Source organism: Ischnura elegans, chromosome 10, assembly GCF_921293095.1.
Source record: "Ischnura elegans chromosome 10, ioIscEleg1.1, whole genome shotgun sequence".
Taxonomy (NCBI): domain Eukaryota; kingdom Metazoa; phylum Arthropoda; class Insecta; order Odonata; family Coenagrionidae; genus Ischnura; species Ischnura elegans.
Genome location: NC_060255.1, coordinates 17,937,792 through 17,959,703, shown reverse-complemented (window position 1 = coordinate 17,959,703; position 21,912 = coordinate 17,937,792). Strand labels below are relative to the sequence as shown.

The 21,912-nt window shown below is 39.1% G+C and overlaps 1 long non-coding RNA gene across 1 annotated transcript; it reads right to left on the bottom strand.

Annotated features, from left to right (window-relative positions):
- Positions 1–3,364: 3,364 nt before the first annotated feature.
- LOC124166568 lies at positions 3,365–19,912 on the bottom strand. Its single transcript, XR_006866457.1, has 4 exons — positions 19,679–19,912; positions 18,142–18,400; positions 12,828–12,899; positions 3,365–3,879 (listed from the first exon to the last, which is right to left on the bottom strand). It is a non-coding gene; the product is annotated as an uncharacterized LOC124166568 (long non-coding RNA).
- Positions 19,913–21,912: the final 2,000 nt, after the last annotated feature.

Below are 21,912 nucleotides of genomic sequence, written 5' to 3'. Positions count from 1 at the left end.
CTTTTAGAGGAGTCGTTTGATCAAAACCAGAATCCCGAAAACTCGACTCACTATAACTTTAGATGAAAAATAGTGAGTTTTAAAGTTTTTAAAAAGCCTTTTAGAGGAGTCGTTTGATCAAAACCAGAATCCCGAAAACTCGACTCACTATAACTCGACACATCGGGAAATTCTACAAGCCTGACACATCCCAGACGAAACGGAAGCGTTCGGGAAAGTGTGCTGGAAGTTTTGCAGGAGTGTTCAGGAAGCGTTTAACGGTATATGGACGCTTCCCGGCAGCTTCCCGAACACTTCCTGAACAATACCTGACTATCGACCCCTCGCTTGCCGAACGCTCCCTCGTAACTTCCCGGTTGAAAAGCTTCCCAAGTACTTCTCGAACAATGAAGGATCTAAGGTTATCCCGGCGAATAGACTGGAGGAAGACATCTCGGCTTTCCAGCCGGGTCCAAGGGTTTTTCAGCACCGACTTTTCGTGGGTGAAGTCTGCCATAGTCTTCAGGGTGAAATTTTCGAAAAAATTGAAAAAAAAAGAAAGTAAATAAAAGATTCACCCTGAAGACGATGACAGACTTCGCCAACGAAACGTCGGTGCTGAAACCCCTTGGACCCTGCTGGAAACCCGATAACTCTTCCTCCACTTCCCGAACACTCCACGTCTCTCGACACTTCGGCTTCGCTGACGCTTCCTCGTCACTCCCGAGTTGAAACGCTCCCAGGACGCTCGCGCGACGCTTTCCATACACTTCCCCTGGAGTGATCCAAAAGCTCTCCGAAATCTCCCTGGTTTCTTTACTCGTTTCTGAACACTTCATCCGATGTCATGATGGTATGTCTCATGATGTTGCAGATTGAATTGTTTTGTATCCCACCGAAGGTTTTCAAAATACGTCTTTCCTCTCCTTCTCTTCCTATGAATTCCGATTTACTCACATGATTTACCAATTCGATCTCTATTATTATTCTAGAATACCATATTTCGAAGGCTTCTAACCTTCATTTCAGCTACTCCATCATAGTCTAAGGCTCACTATCATTAAAAACCATGATCCAAGTCTACGTCATAATAAATATCCTCCTAAATTCAACCCTTATATTTTCAGTTGTAACGCGACTCCCCTTTTTGTCGATTGCTTTTTGAGTTACCAGCAAAATAATTCTGTGATTGAAACCAATTACTCGTAGGTACATGAAAATGAGACTTCTGTTGGTTCATATCGCTAGACAAGTTGAATACTGAAATGTTAGCATTACATTTTCCACATCCTGAGCACCCTGTTGGTAATATTTTTCCTCTTATGTTTGCCTGTTTGTGATAGCATACCATTTTTTTTGTAAAGAGTCGCTCTATGTATTTGTATTTAATCGCGCACCCCGAACTCCCCAGTATTAGTTGTGCCTAAAACCCCCCCTAGCCTCAATTCCTAGCTGCGCCCCTGTTCCTGCGAACGGTATTCATGAATTGGAGTGTCCAATTTCCATGTATATCTAAAATGTGTTTCCTGTTACATCTGGAATTGCTGGTCATTGGTCTATTGCTGCTGAAAATTAGAACATATTCTCAAAAGGTGATACCTTGATGTATTGAATTGGCGATTACACAATTAATAATGTTCAATTGTTGAATTGAGGGTCAGTCACATCGGCAGTGCTATCTAAATAAGAACATGAAATCCGTTTTAGCAAAGGATCTACAGATATATTACCACCATTTCAACACTGAATTGAACGTGGTCATTGTAGAAATCGAGGGGCAATGAAGAGAATCATTAGTTCGCTGGTAGAATATTCAAGCAAAGAAGTAGATGGTACTATTGGAGTGTACCGTTTTATAATTTCGTCGGGCATCCCATCTATGAAGGTTTAACTTACTAAATATTCCTTCCCGCCTCCATTTCTCAGCACGCTCGTGGATAAGTTAGAAAGACTATGTAATGAATGTGGTATGAAGTTTTATCATAAGAAGGGCGTGGTTATGTGGCCCGCAGAATTCGAGAGAAATCGGAGTCCTCGACTCGTCTCGTCGGCAAAAAGACTCGTTCCCCAACATGCAACAAGTACGGTATTCACCGTGGCCAGGAGCGACAAGCAGCAACAGGGGCCCATGGTCTAAAATCTGAATTTAATTTCGGCGTTATAATCCAACGTAAACAAAAATTCTGCGAGAATCGGGGAATTATGTTTCACATCTTTGAAGTCAATTTGACCTGGATATCGTGTTGGCGATAATAAATGTGGCTAATGAAATTGGAAAATATTAATTTATGTCATAAATATAAAAATTATGCATTAATTTTCAAGGGTTAATAATAAAGAATAACTTACCAATAACATTATATTTTTGGTGTCATTGCAATACAAAAAAAGAGGTGTTTCTAATAAATATAGAGAGAAGCCGCTAGGTGTCCTCCGACCACCCGGATATTACAATTGTTCCTACTGTTGAGAGGAGCGAGGGAGTCCACCTGACTCACGGCGGTGATTCAGTATTGTCTTGTGACCGGAATGGTGCGGAGCAGTGTACGCTTTTGTGACGAGAGACATGGGAGGCGAATCATCGGGGGAGAGGAGAGAAGGCCACGAAGCGAAAGGTAGGGTGGGCATGTGGGCGTTCTCTCTCTCCTCTTCCTAATACATATTCATAGGAAATGAATAATTTTCGTCATATTTTTCCGCGAAAGCTTCAATAATTAAAAAATCTTACAAATGGCATCGAAGACCAGAAATAAGTCACGTATTCAGGTAGAAAAAGAAAGCATAAATGGGATTCGGTTATTAAATTCCAGCAAAAAATTAATTATCTTTAATAATGCGTATAAGGCACCAAGTGAACGAAGTTATTAATATAGCCTAAGGCAACCTTATTTATCATACAAACCTCCTGAAGAGGCCAGATACGCGACTGCGCCGATCAAAACAATTTCTTTTCGGTGACAATGAGTACTTTAACAATAATACGACATCCGTTGAGTTAAAAAAATTGGACATGGGCACAAGGAATGCTAAAAATTTATTTGTACTATTACGTTTACACACTAGGATCTGGTAGATGTAGTGGCTGTAGTGTTGGCGTTTCACCCTTAGCGTCCAGATAAAATACCAGTAGAGGCGGAGGTTTTTCATAGAGTTCTCGCTGCCTGGTACAGTACTTCGTGGAGGGCAATTGAAGCACAGCACTTCGTCCGTCGGATGGTATGACAATCCATATAATTACCATGAATTTTATCAGTGATAGTGTAATTTAATCTTTACCTCTTACCTCTTGCTGCTTATAGGGGTTGATGTTTTATTTTTATTCACCATTATATTATTGTAATGATACCATACATTTTATCTGCTTAAATCAAGTTGGTTTCAAAATACATATGGTACTTATGATAACATTAAATATATATTATTACTTTTCAACGTTTAACAGCAAACAATATATCAGTTAAAATAATCACAGGTACACCAATATTGAATGTTTCATAATTTTTGTGTGGAATGGACCAGGTTTCGACAGTATTAACTGTGTGATTCCTAAAAATAGCCAGCATTTTGCCAAAGAAAGTCATTCATCCTTAAATTGAAAAATATATTATTTCTGTATCATCATCAGTGGCTAACAAGCCTGAGATTGGTTTAACGTAGCTCCCCGCCCAATTCTATTATCCGTTAATCTTGCCACTCTTACGCATTTCTTCTTTTCGACGTCCTTTTTTACCGCTTCCGTTTAATGAAAATTCAAGGTCATTCTTTTCAGCTCTTGCCGCGTACTTGTCCCACGACGATTGTCTTCATCAGGTCATCATATCTTAAGATATGTGCTATGAGGTTGTTCCTTCTTCTTGTTAAGGCTTTCATTCCCTTTCTCTCCTACTTTTCTTCTGTGTACTGTAAGGAAATGGATATGCCGAAAAATTAAGGCTTGAACAACCTAAGTAAGTGATAAAGTAAGTGCCTCTGATGGTTGGTTTCAAAATGTTGGTGGTACTAATCATAGCATCAATATAATTATAACTTGAAGATTTTTCCCCAAATCAAGGATTGATCTCGATTTCTTCAATATTTGTCAATTAAAATTTGATTTTAGATTTTATCGTAATCGATTTTTCCGGCATTAGGCGGGTACCGCGCTCAGAGGGCAACTGCGCCTCCTCCGTATCTCACGCTCATAAGGGAATTGTCCGAAAAGTGGGCCTTGCAACGCACACACGTCGCGAGAATGAATTGACGAGAATATAGGTGGTTAGGAGTAAAAAATTAACAAACAATATGGTTGATTTCCAACAGTAATAATACATTTAATGACCGAAGTAAGCTTTAGGAGCACAATACATAAAATACTAAATTGCCTGAGGATAATGTACTCTTGCCGGCACGAAAGAGAGTTCCTTCCTTGTCTGAGGTCAGTAGCAGAGAGCGAGGGCCAGACCGCTTGCAAGTTCGCGGCGGCGCTCGAAGCAGGCGTGAGAGGGGAGGTGTAGGCAGAGGAGGGGAAACAGGTTTCAGGCTGACGATTCACCTTACAATTGGGTAAACGGTGGCGGAGGGTAATTGAAGTTCACACATGCCGTAAAGAGGTCGACACCGTTTGGGAATTCACTATAAATTGTGAGCAGTTCACAGGACGCGAGGATCAGCGGCCCGCGTGGGTCAGCCAGGCACGACGTACTCTGGAGCTTCGCGAGAGGGGTCAAGTCTCAGAGGGGTCAAGTCTCAGAGGGGTCAAGTCTCAGAGGGGTCGAGTCTCAGAGGGGTTGAGTCTCGGAGGGATTGAGAAAGTGCCCATTATGGCACATCCACCCACTGATGTGTTTTGAACAAAATGAACTAAAGATGGGGGTGAGACTTTTTCACCCAGAACAGATATCCCTTACAATAAAGAGCTTCCCCTGAACAATAAGCAAATAAGTGAATTAATAATATTGAAAAAACATTTATTTCTGACCAATCCAAACCCCTCGATATATCATATTACATTATTGTAGAGTTCCCATATGTTAATCAGCAAATATTAATTGTTCAACAGACATTATTATTAGAATTACTATCGTTGCACTCATGATACCATATTGGCCACGTAATCATTCATTATCAGAGAAACGATAGTTTAGAAATTACCAAGAAAACCTTAACATACATATTATTTAGATGCCTCCATCTCTGCCTAATTTTACACAATATACTGCTTTGGCAAACAACAAAGATACATGACAAGGAAATAATCAAGCTTTGACTTTTAGAGAAGTCCTTAATATTGTCACAGACTTCAATAATCATGACAGATCAAACAAATCTAACAATAACATTAGTGATAAATCATTACATAATAGATAGAAAATAGGATAGACGAGTGTGGACCTTGTTATATTATTATTTTTTTTATAATTCAATCTTTGTAATGATATTTTCTTATATTTTTTGTTGTATTTTTTTTTCATACATTCATATTTCTTTCATTTTTTAACCAATTTTGATGAATATACATATTTTTTTTAATTATATTTTTTTTTCATTAATTGTTATAACATTTTTTCTTTTCTTTTGTTGCTCCATTAAGGAGATCTTTTCTGATCCACACTTACCGTCTTACAAACATTTTGGATAAGAATTCAAAGAAAATATTCACTGGAACAAGAGAATTAACACAATTATCAACTTTTCTTCCGTCTCAGTGAGACAAACTAATTAGGATGAACCATAACCCTTTTTACTTGATTAGGCCAAAGCATGAAAAACTAAGGTTCACTATACCAGACATCAAAAAGCATAGACATCATAAACTCCCCATGATAACATGGATGCAAGGGTGAGAATATAAAGAATTCAAAAGTAGTGATGCAGTATAAATAAATCACTGAAAATTTACACAAGGTAACCATCGAGAAACTAGATGAGATGGTACCCATCAGTCGTGAACCAAGTAGGAGGCAGAGAGAGATGAAGAGTGCATCTTACCATTTACAAATGACATTAAGTCTTTTGTCCACTGCTTAACCACATGTGGATCAGAGAAAACACAATTGCCCACTATATGTCGTAGACACCAGATAAATAATTGCATTACAAGCAAAATAAACAATTTGAATAAAATCATCCAGCAAAATGCTCTAAATATTACTTAGCCAGTGCCATACTGGGTTTGAAAAAACGTGAAAGAAGTAATTTTGCATGTTCAAGAATCGAAAGACAGAGAGCATTCAGCTAAATGTGGGACAAGAATTTAAATGAGCTTTACTGAGAAGCTCGCAAACAGGGGAATAAAAACAAGTCAATGGCTGAGGTTAAATGGTCAATTATTCAAACAGCCTTATTCAACAATTCAAGTATTCAGTATTTCAATAATTCATATTTAGAATTCTTCTGTCGACAGACAGGATAACCCCATAAATCCCCCCAAAATACCAGCCAGAATACTGCTGGGTGCTGATAATTCATATTTAGAATTCTTCTGTCGACAGACAGGATAACCCCATAAATCCCCCCAAAATACCAGCCAGAATACTGCTGGGTGCTGATAATTCATATTTAGAATTCTTCTGTCGACAGACAGGATAACCCCATAAATCCCCCCAAAATACCAGCCAGAATACTGCTGGGTGCTGATAATTCATATTTAGAATTCTTCTGTCGACAGACAGGATAACCCCATAAATCCCCCCAAAATACCAGCCAGAATACTGCTGGGTGCTGACTGCGGAAGGCAAGCCAACCGGACGATGGGAACGCAACCCCCCTACGCCAAACTGTGGCTTGACATAAGCCATCTGTGCCAGGAATCTCAATTCCATCAGTGGCAACAGGTCCCATTCTGGGCATTGCAGGTGTTCAGGCCATCAGCCATGAACAAATATCATCTTCCCGAGCAAACAGCTGACTCGGGTTAGTAACCAACTTGGGTTAACACCATCCCTGGGTTGCTCCCATCACTTCAAAATCAGGCCCCCAATAACTTGGGTTGGCGAGTTGGCTGCAGTATTGACCATGAATAAACTTGGGTTAATGGCATGACCCATAAATAGCAAATAATGAATTCACCAATTGGCAAACAGTGAATTTTCCCACTCACAGAATGAATGCTCTCATAAATTTGTGAAAAAATGGAATCAGTCAAGAGTGACTGGCAAGTGACATCTGGTGTGAGTGACGACATATAGATGGGTAACACAATACCAATTGCACACCAATTCGGTGTAGAGAATACTAAAATTCATTATATTACTCACTTATTTTCATAAATTATTTGAGATATTATTCATATTTTCAGTAAATTATTAATAGACCACTCAAATATATGTTGTTTTAATATAATAATACAAGTTGCCAGTAACAAAAATTGAAATCAGTAGAAATAACATCAGATAGTTTTAGCCAAGTAGACTGGATTAATTACAGTAGGCCTTCAAATGAGAAACATGTGCAATTTTCTCCTTTTTTGATGACACCTTCAAAGCTACTGTTACAGGAGTAAGCATTTTAACAATTGAGAAAGGGCCTTCCCATTTTGGATATAGCTTGGCAGTTTTACCTTTTAATTTGGAACTCAAGTGGTGAGTTTTGAGAAGTACCTGGTCTCCCACCTTGAATTGAACATCACTGTGCATCTTATTGAACCTTACTGATTGTCTCTGATGTGCATTTTTCAAATTACTTAGTACCTCAGACCAAAATGAAGACATATCTTTTGTATCAGTACCATCATTAAACATTTCAGGGGGAATTTCCCAGACATTATTCAATGGGTGTGGCAACTCACGACCCAAGAACACCTTAGCCGGAGAGTGGCCAATACTAGAATGACGAGCTGAGTTAAACGAGAAAGACAGATCAGGAAGAAATTCCTCCCATTTATTGTGAGAATTATTACAGAGAGACGAGAGGGCACATTTCAAATTTCTGTGAACCCTCTCTGCTTGGTTTGCCTTCGGATAATATGGTGAAGTGCAAACATGAGAAACACCAAGCTTAAACATTGTATCATGAAATAACCTTGATTTAAAAGCAGAACCATTGTCTGACACACGAAATTTTGGATATCCAAATTTGGGAAATATTTTCCTTGACAACAGGTTAACAACCAAGGAGGCACTTGGACTCCTGATGGGTTCAATGAAAGTGAATTTTGAGAATCCATCAATTATTGTGAATGCATACTCATTGCCATTCTTGCTACGGGGCAAAGGACCCACAAAATCTACATAAATTCTCTCCCAAGGGTAAGTTGAAAGAACAGAAGACATTTGCCCCTGTGGGAGACGATTTAAAGGCTTCGATAATTGACAAGAGTGACATCTTTTGACCATATCAGTGACTTCCTTCCTCCAATTTTGCCACCAAAACTGACGTCCAATTTTCTCACAAGTTTTGGCAATACCCATGTGGCCACTGGTAGGAAGGTCATGAAAATATTTAAATAACATAGGCCTTATAGCAGGCGGTACAACAATTTTGGGCCTTTCAGCTCTGTTTGTGACATGGCATAGAAGGTGGTTTTTTAACTTCCAGCCCGGGTGTGACTCTGGGTCTCTAGATAAATCCTCAATAATGGTCTTTAGACCAGCATCCGAAATTTGGTGCTCACGAATATTTACAAAAGAGAGAGGGACATGATGCAGAAAGAGAGAGCTCTGGCAAGCCGTATCGGACTCATTGGGGCGAGATAAGCAATCAGCAACACTATTTTGCTTGCCTTTTACATGGTGAATGACAAAACGAAAGGCAGATAACTTTAAGACCATACGCCCCACTTTTCCTAGCTGCTTAGGATGTTTGAATAGCCAAGTCAAGGCATTATTATCAGTATACAAGTGAAAAGGTTTAAATTGGACGTATGACCGGAATTTTTCAACAGCCCAACAACAACTCATAGATTCTAGTTCATAAGAGGGCAGACGTTTTTCATGATCATTGAGCATCCTACTAGCATAAGCAACTGGCTTTAAATGACCATCATAATATTGATTTAACACAGCCCCTAGGGCAACTTGGCTGGCATCAGCATACAAGTGAAATTCTTTGTCAAAGTCAGGGAGAGATAGTACTGGTGGATTAGTTAAACACTCTTTTAACTTTTGGAATGCTTCCTGCAGCTCACCGTCCCAACGAAAAACAGCACCCTTCCGTTTCAAGCGAGTCAACGGTGATGACAATTCGGCGAAGTTAGGGATGAATTTGGAATAGAAAGAAGACATACCAAGAAAACGTGACACCTCCTTCACCGATCTCGGAGTGCGGAACTCTCTGATTGCTGCAGTGCGATCTGGGTCCACCATAAGTGCCCCTTCAGAAATTCTGTGGCCAAGGAATGCAATGGATGTTTGGGCCATTTTTAACTTGTCAGGATGTACCGTGAGTCCTGCCACCCTCAGTTTGGATAGCACTGCTTCCACGTCCAACAGATGTTGCTCAAAGTCCCTCGAGTAGATACACAGATCATCAATATAAGGAAAAACACAAGCATATTTGAGGTCACCCAATACCAAATCCATCAACCTACAAAAAATTTGGGGTGAAGTCGTTAGACCGAATGGCAGCCTAGTATATTGATACAGACCGAGTGGTGTAATAAAAGCTGTGTACTGCTTTGCCGTTGACGAGAGAGGAATTTGATGAAATGCAGAATTTAAATCGATAATAGAAAAGAATTTAGCCTTACCCAAATACTGGAAGGCATTTTCGACATTGGGCGTGGGGAAACAATCCGCCTTTACCTTCTTGTTTAACTTACGATAATCGACCACCAACCGATCAGATCCGTCCTTTTTGGGAATTAGAAACGCAGGGCTTGCCCATTGAGAATTAGACGGTTCGATAATTTTATCGTCCAACAGTTTCTTCAAGTGACTTTTCAATGCTTGTAACTTCGGTGGCGATAAAGAATACGGGGACGAGCGAATTGGCTGATTGTCAGTCACCTCCAATTCATACTGTAACAGGTGGGTCGCGCCGTGAGAATGACGGACTACATCGGAGAAACGAGATAATACGCTGCTCATTTGTTTTTCAAGTTCAAACGGCGAAGCGGGAGCGTCACGAGCGAGCAAGTGCGAATTAGTTTGGCGTAAATTACTATTTTCGCCATCGGTCATGGATTTTGCCACACAAGTCGAATTGAAATCATGCTCACTACCGTCGTTTTCAGAAATAGTGGAATCCAAATCGTCTTCTATCAGTTTTTCACGAAATGGAAATACGCGATCCGGAGACGACGCAAAAGAAAAGCCATTCGGGTGAATAGAAATAGACGCCTTCTTAATGAAATCCTGTCCTAAAAGACACGGAAGCGGGAGAGAACACACATAGAACTGATGTTGCCATGACAACGATTTAATTTTCACACGTAAAGTCACTCGAGTGCGAAGTATAATTTTATCACCGGCGATAGAATGTAATGGAATTGAACACCCTTGTCTACGACTTCGTCTGCATTTATTAATATTGTTCCAAAATCGTTCATCAAGCAAAGACAGAGTAGACCCTGTGTCAAGCAACGCATCTCCAGGCACGCCCTGAATTTGAACTGGGATATGAGCAAGGCCGAGGAATGAGTCACCGCAAGCAAAAGTCAGCTGTGGCCGAGACGGCCTGTCTCGAGCGTTCAAATCACGTATTTTCTTTCGACATTCTCGCTCAACGTGACCACGTTTTCGGCAGTAATGGCATGTAAGAGTAGAGAATTGAGGAGAACGAGGAAATTGAACAGTGGGGCGCGATTCGGAAACAGAATTTGAGTACTCAGCTCGTGTCATAAGAGCTTTAGCGGCATGAATCAACATTTTTTCCAAGTCGACCAAATTCGTGGGCTTTTGACAAAAGAGCAAAACAGACTGCGTTAGTGGATTGATACCATCAAGAATGACTTCCACGAGTTCGAGATCGGTAAACTTTTTACCTAGTGCCTTATTTGCAGACACGATAGAGTAATAGAAATCACGAGGGTTTTCGTTAGGAAATTGAAATCTTTTGAGCTTCTGAGAGACCAAACGGTCAAGCTCGCGATTGGAGACGAAAGTGTCCCAAATTTCGGAGATAGTTTGCTCCCAGGAAGCATTCCTACGAATAACACCCAGCCAGAAGGGTCGACAATTTGGTGGCAGCTTACATAGTAAAAGAGTAAATAAGTGAGTTTGAGAGGTCAGAGCCAAATCTAACAACTCTGAGGTTTTACAAATAAAACTAAACCATACACTAGAAGACGAACTTGACGAAGTAGGAATTTCGTCAATCAATTGACGTACTACACGCAGACCGTCCGCGTTATCCATGTTGACTATGGATTCGTGTTGCTCGAGAGAGTTAGCTGAGCCTACGTTTGACTCTACAGCATTCAAGGAAGTTTGGCGAGCATTAAGACGATCACGCCGGTCTGACGACGTGGTGAGATACTCTACCGCGTAGGGGTTTTCTGGATTTTGAGACATGAACGCAGTAAACTACAGAGCACACAAACACTGATGCGAGGAAAATGATTATCAGAGCAAGAGACCCTAAATAAATCACACCACAAGGCCTGAGTCGATGTCACGACACTCTTAGAAAACACAGTAAATACGAAAACAAGTGACTTAAGAATATGCACACCAGAGAACACAGTGAATACACTAAGCAAATCAGTAATACATACGATATCAATAGCAGAAAATACCTCGATCAAGGTGCAGTGAAAGACAAGTAAACCATTTAAGAGAATATTGTGGAAATCAGTGCCCAGACAACTTAAAGAATACAATAAATGACACTCCATTAGTTAAACCACATGTCAATTCGACCAATATCCTGGTCACGGCACCATTTTGCAACGCACACACGTCGCGAGAATGAATTGACGAGAATATAGGTGGTTAGGAGTAAAAAATTAACAAACAATATGGTTGATTTCCAACAGTAATAATACATTTAATGACCGAAGTAAGCTTTAGGAGCACAATACATAAAATACTAAATTGCCTGAGGATAATGTACTCTTGCCGGCACGAAAGAGAGTTCCTTCCTTGTCTGAGGTCAGTAGCAGAGAGCGAGGGCCAGACCGCTTGCAAGTTCGCGGCGGCGCTCGAAGCAGGCGTGAGAGGGGAGGTGTAGGCAGAGGAGGGGAAACAGGTTTCAGGCTGACGATTCACCTTACAATTGGGTAAACGGTGGCGGAGGGTAATTGAAGTTCACACATGCCGTAAAGAGGTCGACACCGTTGGGGAATTCACTATAAATTGTGAGCAGTTCACAGGACGCGAGGATCAGCGGCCCGCGTGGGTCAGCCAGGCACGACGTACTCTGGAGCTTCGCGAGAGGGGTCAAGTCTCAGAGGGGTCAAGTCTCAGAGGGGTCAAGTCTCAGAGGGGTCAAGTCTCAGAGGGGTCGAGTCTCAGAGGGGTTGAGTCTCGGAGGGATTGAGAAAGTGCCCATTATGGCACAGCCTCAGAGTTCAATAAAACTTGAAAAATTATATGAAAAGAGATCAATCAATCTAAGAATTAGTAGATATATATCCATCGGGAACTGTCCTCGAATAACCTCTCACATGAGGCTAGATAAACAAATGTTTAAACAAAAAACGTATTCAAATATTTAGAGGTCAAATGTAGCTAGGGATGAGACGGATTATAAATGACACGCATAAAGCGCAAAGCAACAATAACAACAATGAATGCACCAAAAGCCACGAAAAAAAACAAGAAAATTCAGGCGATCCTACTTTTACAATTATAAGGTTATGCTGCCATGTTTTGAAGTGAAAAGTTGGTTAGGGATTTCAAGTTGCTTGTGAGGACAGCTATAAATGCACCTGATAAGTGTGAAACATTGCGCCGATTGCGAGTAGCTATTAAAAAAGTAGTCATGCTTACTTCTGGAAGTATTCTGATTCATGACAACGCCCGTCCTCTGAGAAAATCAGGGTCCGCCATTATCTTACATATCTGCAACAAATATAACAATTATATCATAATATTCAATAATCAAGAATACATAACCTTTTAAAAACACTATATTTTTGTTCTCATTGGAACACCATAATACACAATAGGTGTAGCATTGTCTTGAATGTGGTGAATCTCAGAAACACATTCAGCACCGGCGATTTGGCGAAATTAAATCCATTTGGCCTAGAATATTGACCAAAACTTCGTAAAATTTGTAGCTAAAAACCAGTTTAGTAATTTTTGGCGTGCTTTTCCAATTTCAGTTCACTGTGCAAAGTTACGTGATCATCTCCCGGTCTCTTGTTCATGGGAAATGAATAATGTTGGTCACATTGAGCCGTGAACGCAAAATAAATCTTAAAAGAAATTTAAAATAGCATTTTTGATGGCGTCGCAGACCAGAAGTAAGTCATGTTAGATATATAGCGTGCAGAATTTTAACAGAAAATACATAAGTAAGAGGGGTGATTTATTTTCGATCTCCGATTGTTCAGATAAATCGTCATACTGGCGATCGGCGGGTACGACAATGAATTTAGTGTAGACGACGCTGTAGTTCACAGAGAAATCCGTTCCAGAAAATATATAGATGAACTAACGAATGACCTTGCTGCTATCGAAGCGAGGTGCGATGCATGGCAGTCAGAATTAAATTTGAAAAAATTCGTAATGAATTTCTGGAAGAAGATTAACTCCCTACATGGTCGCTATATAATTCGGGTCACCCAATGAATGGCAGTTGCGTATCCGTGAAATATCTAGGAGTCAGACTCAAAAATCTTGTATCGTGGAATAAACATATTCGGGAAATAACCGGTCAAGCTTATCGTAAAATGGCTTTTGTTAAAAGAATATTAGGAAAGTGCGACGAAAAAGTGAGAGAAATTAGCTACTTTTCCCTCGTTAGACCCCATTTAGAATACGCTGCCAGTGTTTGGGACCCTAATGAAAAAGGCTTATTAACAGAGTTAGAATTGTGCGAAAAATCCACAGAGAAGAATCATTCGCCTTGACCGGGATTCGAACCCGGATCCCTCGATTTCCGGCCGAGTACTTTAGCCAGTTAAGCTACCGAGGCATCATTCTTCCCTGTGGTAGCTTAACGCCTCGGTAACTTAACTGGCTAAAGCACTCGGCCGGAAATCGAGGGATCCGGGTTCGAATCCCGGTCAAGGTGAATGATTTTTCTCTGTGGATTTTTCGCACAATTTGTGCATTGCGGGTTACTCCCGTAAAGTTATCACCGTGGCTAGTCCCGGTATACTTAAATTAAACAGAGTTAGAACGCGTGCAAAGAAGAGCTGCCAGGTACGTGAAAGGTCGTTACGATAGTCTTGTTAGTGTAACTGACCTCTTAGGTAAACTCGGATGGGAATCTCTGTCAGACCGTTGATTGAAAAAAAAAACAAAACCTTTTAGATAAATTCAAGAGCAGTGTATTTTTTAACGAAATTAGCCATATCTTACGGACGTCAACACACTACGAAATATCATATCATATAAATAAAATAAGAGAGATAGATTGTTTAACAGACAGGTTCAGAATGTCTTTTTATCCACGACCAATAAGAGATCATAACGGCAGCGATAGAACTCACAAATAGATTAAATTACTTGTAGTGTATTCTGCTAACCTATGTAAAACTAAATGCACGTTTCTTAATTTTATAATTATTTCTAACAGCATATGGTAGTATAATTTTTTAGTATACGTGACGTTTTTTGGACTGAGAGGTGTGCATGTGGGAGTCCAATTGCATGCTGGTGATTGATCACCCCCTGCTAAAGACCCTAGAGGTGGCTCGGAAGGTATTATGTAGATTTAGATGTGTAAAAAACAGCATTCTGAATATGAATGTTGTACATTCCATATTTCTTTTTTAATTTTTATGACCTAATCTATCGTAGTAACCGCACAGACAACCACGCTAGTACCGCTTTAGACGACAACGAAGACGTAGTGCATCGCATGCTGCATGTTGGTGTGTACTCACCTCCTGCCAAACACCAACGGAGTGCCTGGCAGTGTATTATACAGATGTATCATCATTCAGGCCAGGTTAAAGTCAACAAATCTATCAATAAGCCCTTACTCTGCCGTTATAGTCTCGATCAGTCTCTCTAGTGTCTATCTCTTCTACAGTATATCTCTTACTTTATATTTATGATCAAATTTGCTGTAGAGCAAGTGCTTTATTATTGAACAATGCAGACTACGTAGGTATGTGACGTCTCGAGAGGTATTTAGAGCCTTTAGTCTCTTCTCCCCCCCTCCTCCCTACTTCGCCGACGCTCTTGAGTACCTCCCCCTAACCACAACTCCCCCCAACGACGCGCAAACCGAACTTGTCCCGACCGCCTTCATGATGCACTCGGACTCAAAATCTGGCCAAAAATTTTGACTTTGCTTTGGGGTATTTGTGCTAGGCAACCTCCCCTGCGATCCTTAGTGTTTCCTCACCCTCCGTTACTCCTCCAGTGTTGTGAGTAAGAAGTAGTGCGTCACTTTGGCTTCATCCCCTTATTCCTCATTCTGTTATGCGAAGTTTTAGTCTCATAGTAGTCCGGTTAGCGTCGAGAGTGGACGTATTTTCCGCTGAAGAGTACTGGTAAGTTAAATGCTTGTTAATAACCTAATATTCCATGCTATTTGTATGCATTAAATCATAGTTTTTGGACTTGGTTCAGACTTTTCGTGTTTAGTTAACTATTTTCAAAATCTGACTTCAGGAGCAAGGTCTGGTTACGCGATATATTATCACGAAAGAGTTAATATATGAACGCAAGAATTTGGTTCACGCATTCACATATTTTTCGTTCAAGTAGAACATATGCGGAAATTTACATGAACTTGAACCAGTTACAGTGCAAGAATGGCTTAAATAGATAAGCATTGCATGCATTTCCGCTGTCACTTTTCCTTCTTGTAATATGAATGAAGGTGTGGTGTCTTTAATATAATTTTTTGTGTTAGAGCTTGTAGGGTATTTCTTTTTTATGTTAGAGCCTACAAAAGGTGTAATGAATAATTAAATTAATCCATTAAATGAAAGTACAAGCCTAACATCAAGCTTTCAACGATCCCTTTCAAGCTCATGGCTTGGCCTTTGGAGTATCATCATCGGTCATGCTGCTCAAAGTATGCATGTCTCATGGAAATAATGAGAAGCTACATGCTATGTTTACTCATCGCCAGTAGCGAGTGATCATCCAGCTGTGCAGTGAAGTGAAATTGTCAATGTTTCGTAAAAAAATCATTGTCAGTTGCGTGTTCTATGTGAAGTGTTGGTGAATATAAGTATCTTGGAGTATCACTGTTGTAAAGCTGAGCTCTGCCGCCCATGGACCCGGGAGCAAATGAAAGGTAGGGAGTCTTCTCTTCTTGCAGTTTAATCGATATGAAGGTTAAAAATTTTTTGCTGAAAATTATTCAAAATAAATTAGTTTTAGCTCCCACTTTTAGTTTGAGAAAGAGAATTCATTGATGCAGGGTGGCGTCTTTTTGAAAATCCACAGTTTTCTTTGCATGCTGGTTCTAGTGTTATTCGCAATATAGAAAAAATGATTTTCAGATTAGGTCAATATATATTAAATGCAATTATTGCACATTTACTTTCGTATCACACTCGCACCAATTTTAAAAAGCTCGACTTAGGCAAGATTGTAATACTTTTAGTATGGCACCTTACACGGTTTAGCAATCATACGTCAATCAGTAGCAGTTTGAACTCCAATGAAATGTGTGTAAGTTAAGTCTACATCTAAGAGCTACCGTGCAAGCCACCACTACGGAGTGTGGCACGGGGTGATTCCATGCCAATAATAGTGAACGAAAAGTTAGATTAATAAAAGAGTCATGTATTAATTGTAACATGCAAAAAAATGCATGCAGATAACTAGTATTGAGAATTTAATGAAATTGCTTTCTAAAATACAGAGCCTATTTTATCTGGTCCACGTCAAGGTATCATAGAGCAAAACTATCGCAGGTATTACGCGTAAAAAACGGCATCTTAAATATATCGGTTCTGTAGTCCATGTCCCTAATCTTATCCTAGTGATCGTTTAAACTATAATAATTAGGCTTTCTCAGAATATCTCGAACATCAGGCAAATAGTATTCTACCGGAAATTTTCGAAAAAGATTTGATCTTAGGTTTGCCATTCAATCGCTTTGACTTTCCGAATTGACGTGATGGTAAAATTATTCAGGAAGTATGTATTGAGCGGAATTAGGGAGAGAGAGAGAGAGATGAGAATAACTGAGTCACCTCGTGGAAGAAGTGGGTTGGAGAGGGAAACGCATTTGGTCTTCGGCAGTAGATAAGCTTTTTCCCCTTCCCACTGCGATGTTGACACATGAACGTTCAAACCTACGTGAAGTAGTGATCGCGGCGAGCAGGACCCTATTTGACCGCAACTTTACGCGAGGTCACCTCCAATGTGTAACTCTCTCCTGAATGACATGGCTTTTAACGACGTGCCACTAACGCTCGTCCGAATGTATATATATTCTCGAATATGGTTATACCTCTTTACTGACACATTACTTGCTAAAATCTGAAGCTTTTCTTTTGCAGGGTGTGAAGTTTAGATAATATGCACTTTTCCACATAAATATTTATTTGAAATTGAGTCAACATAATTTACTGGACTCATGATAACTGATGATGCTGCAGTGCAGCGAAACATGTTGACTCATTTTTAAATAAATTAATTTAAAATTAAACGCCTCCTTATGAATGAATCTTATTGGTTAGGCCGTGTACTGTATGAAACCTGAAATCTTCGATCTTTAGTGGTATCTAGGTTTTTTTGTTGTCTTATAAAGAAATCAGCTAGAAAATAACGGCGGAAAAAGGCTCTCTCTCCAACTTTAGTTGACTAAGTCCAATATTATTGAATTACACAACACTGATAATAAAACCTCGCAGTAAGAATTTTCGATGAAACTTTCATAAACATTATCATATAGAACCCGTCAATTAAAATCTATGAACCTCTCATAGGCATATCTTGGAGGGTTTTAAAGTGGACAATTAATCGTGACTGATAATAGTTAAGAGTAGTAACCAAACCAAACAAAAATTTATAATTAATAAAAAGATGTTTTAGCCTACTCAAGATGTCTTTTCAAAACTATTAATCACTAATAAAGTCAACTAAATGAAAGATTTTTGAATGTTGGTCGTGACAAACTGATCAGTTGAAATGATGAAATGATAATGACATTACTTACCTCTACTAATTGTAACAATCGACGATGAATACCAAGAATTTGGACTGTCTTCTCGGAAAGAAGTCAATTCCATCAGTAGTTCCTTAATTTTCCTTGAAGTAGCAGATTCCCCAGGTAAATTATTTATTCATTTGGTTACATAGGCTCCAGTGTCGTACACAATGAACCTTTTAGCAATCCCTTTTGTGTAATGATGACTGCATCAGGTTACTCCACACGGGATCGGCTTCAGTTAAAGATGGATATCAGGGAAACGAGTCTGCGAATGACCAGAAAAAATAAGTACTACTATGATCTTTTTTATTTTTCATTGTAGAGTTATTCTAATTCAAAATTCAAATTCGTTCAAATGGAAGACTAATGGCTTAAATATTCAGGCTAATGACACTATTTTCAGGCCAAGAAAGGTGTGCCAGCCACTGACTAACACCATTATTATCAGCAAATGCAAGAAGCCTTAAAAAGCTTAAGCGATATCTGTGGAATTGTGGATGAAGAAGATCACAAAGTTGTCTGAAATTATTAATCATCATCATTAGTCAACAATCCTAAGATTGGTTTGACGCAGCTCTCCATTTCTCTCTCCTATCCGCTAATCTCTTCATAGCTACATATTTCTTCTCTTTTACATACTTTATAACTTGTCCTATATAACTCCTGACGAATAGGCTCCAGTGCAAGTTATAGAATAGTAATGACGTATGCGCAAGTATAATCGCGATAACACACATTATTTCGAAAATAGGAGTTTTTTGTTGATATTGAAAGCTCTAGTTTGTCATTGACTAGGTTTCACCGTTTATTCTTGACCAATTAAAAAGATAAATAATTTTTGCTAGTAACTTTAAAGTTTAACCGCGATTGAACTTAAGGCAGCAATCGTGAGAATATCAAATAAGAAATACGAAGCTGACATAAAGACGGGAAATGTATAGAATATTTCTGCTTCATAGAATCTTTACCGCCGAAATAATATGCAGATACCAAGAAAAATTAGCCGGTATTACCCTTCAGTGGTTTTTGCAATAGCGGGATAAAATTAAAAAAAAAATTATGGATTGGTTCAAAATGTATTGAATGCAATGATTGCACTTTTACTAGTGCGTGACACTACCACCAATTTTCATTTAATTGAAAGGAATCTTGAATGCTCAATGTTTTAAGGTCTGCATATTAAAATCGTAAATAAATTTGGTACATCGATGGCAATCAAGTGAGTGGTGAAGGGGATCATTTTTATGCACTCGCTTACGGACTCTCCTTCACTTAGCCGCAATAAACCTCTTTTAGCTATACCTCTCACAATTATACTTCTCGATTATATACTAATCGCATAATGGGATTAGTTATTTTTGATCGTTCATGAACTCCTCAATGTCTGTTCACTGCCTATATCTCTGCTTCTCATTCTCCTGTGCAATATTTTCACACGGTGTGCTATAGGAATGACGTATCCGCAAGTATAATCGCGATCACACCAATATTACAACTAACACCTCTTTTCAATATGACATAAAATTGTAATGTTCTCACTTACCTCAGTCAATACCGCTGCATTTCTGCTTTGCATTTCTGTTGATAGTTGAAAGTAGTTATCATCACTCCCTATCCTCGTTTCCCGTGAATGAGACGGTGACTTCAACGAACGAAGAAACGACTGAAAATTGATTTGAAGAAGTTAAAACTCGCGGAAATGTGATTGTACCGAAAAGACGGATGGTGATGGACTAGGGGGTGTGATGCATGAGTGGGGGGAAGGGGAGGAGCTGGATTGGAAGCGACAGTTGAATGTAGACCGATGAGAAATTTCTCGTCCATATCTATCGTTTTTTGTTAGGCGATGACGTGTTCTTCACTGACCTTCGATATTACTGGAACATTCTAGAATATTGATCCACGTGTACTGTGAAAATTGACCGTTGAAAAAATCCCGCGCTATTTTAGTAAAACAGCGCCACCAGATGAACAAATATTTTTTTCGCGCGATAAAGTTTTTTTATAATATATATAATATCGCCGTATTTAGTGATATATTTAATTGGATAAAATTTCAAATAACTGAAAACCTACGATATTCAGTTGTTTCTATGGTTTTCGTTTCCATAAAAAGAAAACGATTCGAAATTACCGTGACGTCACAGGTATTCGTCATGTGGCTGGCGGAGTGTCGGAGGTCCCCCTCCCTCTGTGCATGGACTTCACTTCGCGGCTAGATCTCTTGGGGTAAAGAGGTGAGTACTTGACCAATTCTTTTGACGAAGGATTTTTCGTATTGTTTTCAATGTGCTGTCAATTCCCTGTAATGGAGAATTATTCGCAAATACCATTTATTCAACTTCAAGTAAACGTGATCAGAGTGGCTATTATTTTGAATAAACAATTTTTATTACGCCAGCCGTCTGCTGGCTCAACCTTGAATACCACGTGAGGAATCTCCCGTTTCAGTTAAAGTTAGTTTCATGGTAGTGTTTTTTTTAAGAATGCCGGTTATAGGGAAATATCCCCTCAGGTTAAAATCGTCCTGCTTTCACTCTCAGCCCTGTGAATTTTGAATTGAAATAATATATTTTGTGAAAAGTATATCGGCGATGGTCGAAATGTCAGAGCGATTTTATGTGACGAATGTTTGATTATTCATCGTGTTTGATGCCTCTTGACTTACATAAGTACTATGTGTATTGGTTTCTGAGCATAATTGGTGTAACTTATAAAAATTGCGTTCGGTTATGGAGTGTTGACATTTGCAACGAGTAAGTAACCTGTGATTAGTTTAGCCTTTGAATTGATTGCATTTCTTAGGACATCAAAGATAACGGGTTGAATACAGGAATCATGATTCTTGCAGCAATCCGGTAGCGTACTATCAGTTCTCTGGTAGCTTAGAAACTTTTTTCCGAAAGTCAAACTAATGATTTTTATCGCTGTGATTGTAAATATGGGGTATTAAAAGTATAAGTGGAACAGCGTCATTAATGATAGCCACACTGCTTCGTCTTTAGTTATGACAGAACCTGAATTTTCAAAATTTAGCTCCTATCCGTGAGCATCAGTCATCAACCCTAATTCGCACTCTAAACATTCTCTCTCGTTGCTAACTGAATGTTGAATTCTTCCACATATTTATTGTTTCTAAAAGGCATTTTACAAAGTACTCAATGTTTAAATCTAGGAAATGGCAATCGACAGCTTCCATTCTGATATATAACTGCCAACCCGAAACCGCTGTAATAATCGGTCATATAATTTTCATGAGTAAGGACTATAAGAAAATATTTGCGATTCTAATTCAATTTACAGCGCTTCATTTGGAATTTTATTTTTTCATTAATACATTCCATAAATCGATACACATTCCTTCTTCATCGTTGTTAGAATGACAAATCGTTCTAGGCTTTAACTTTACCATCATCATTAAGTAATGCTCCTTGTTAACTGTAAAATTTTAGTGCGTGAACATTGCCAGCCTCTAATGAGAACTTTTTATTTTCAGGTGCACGAGTAATATGGGGTAGCGAATAAACTACGTGATACGGGTGGGATTTAAAGGGAGATTTTTGATGAGGTTACAAAGAAGAGGACGAAGACTAGAGAAATTAGGTGAGTTAATATCATCCATTAAGTGAACAATATTTGATGGATATTTAAATATCCCCATGCATAGGTCTTATACTTCTTTTTGTGTCTCTTAGTAGTAACATGTTAACCAAATCATGTTCAGTTCGCATACAAACTTATTCTGTGATAATTTATTTGACTAGAAGGTACTTTTTA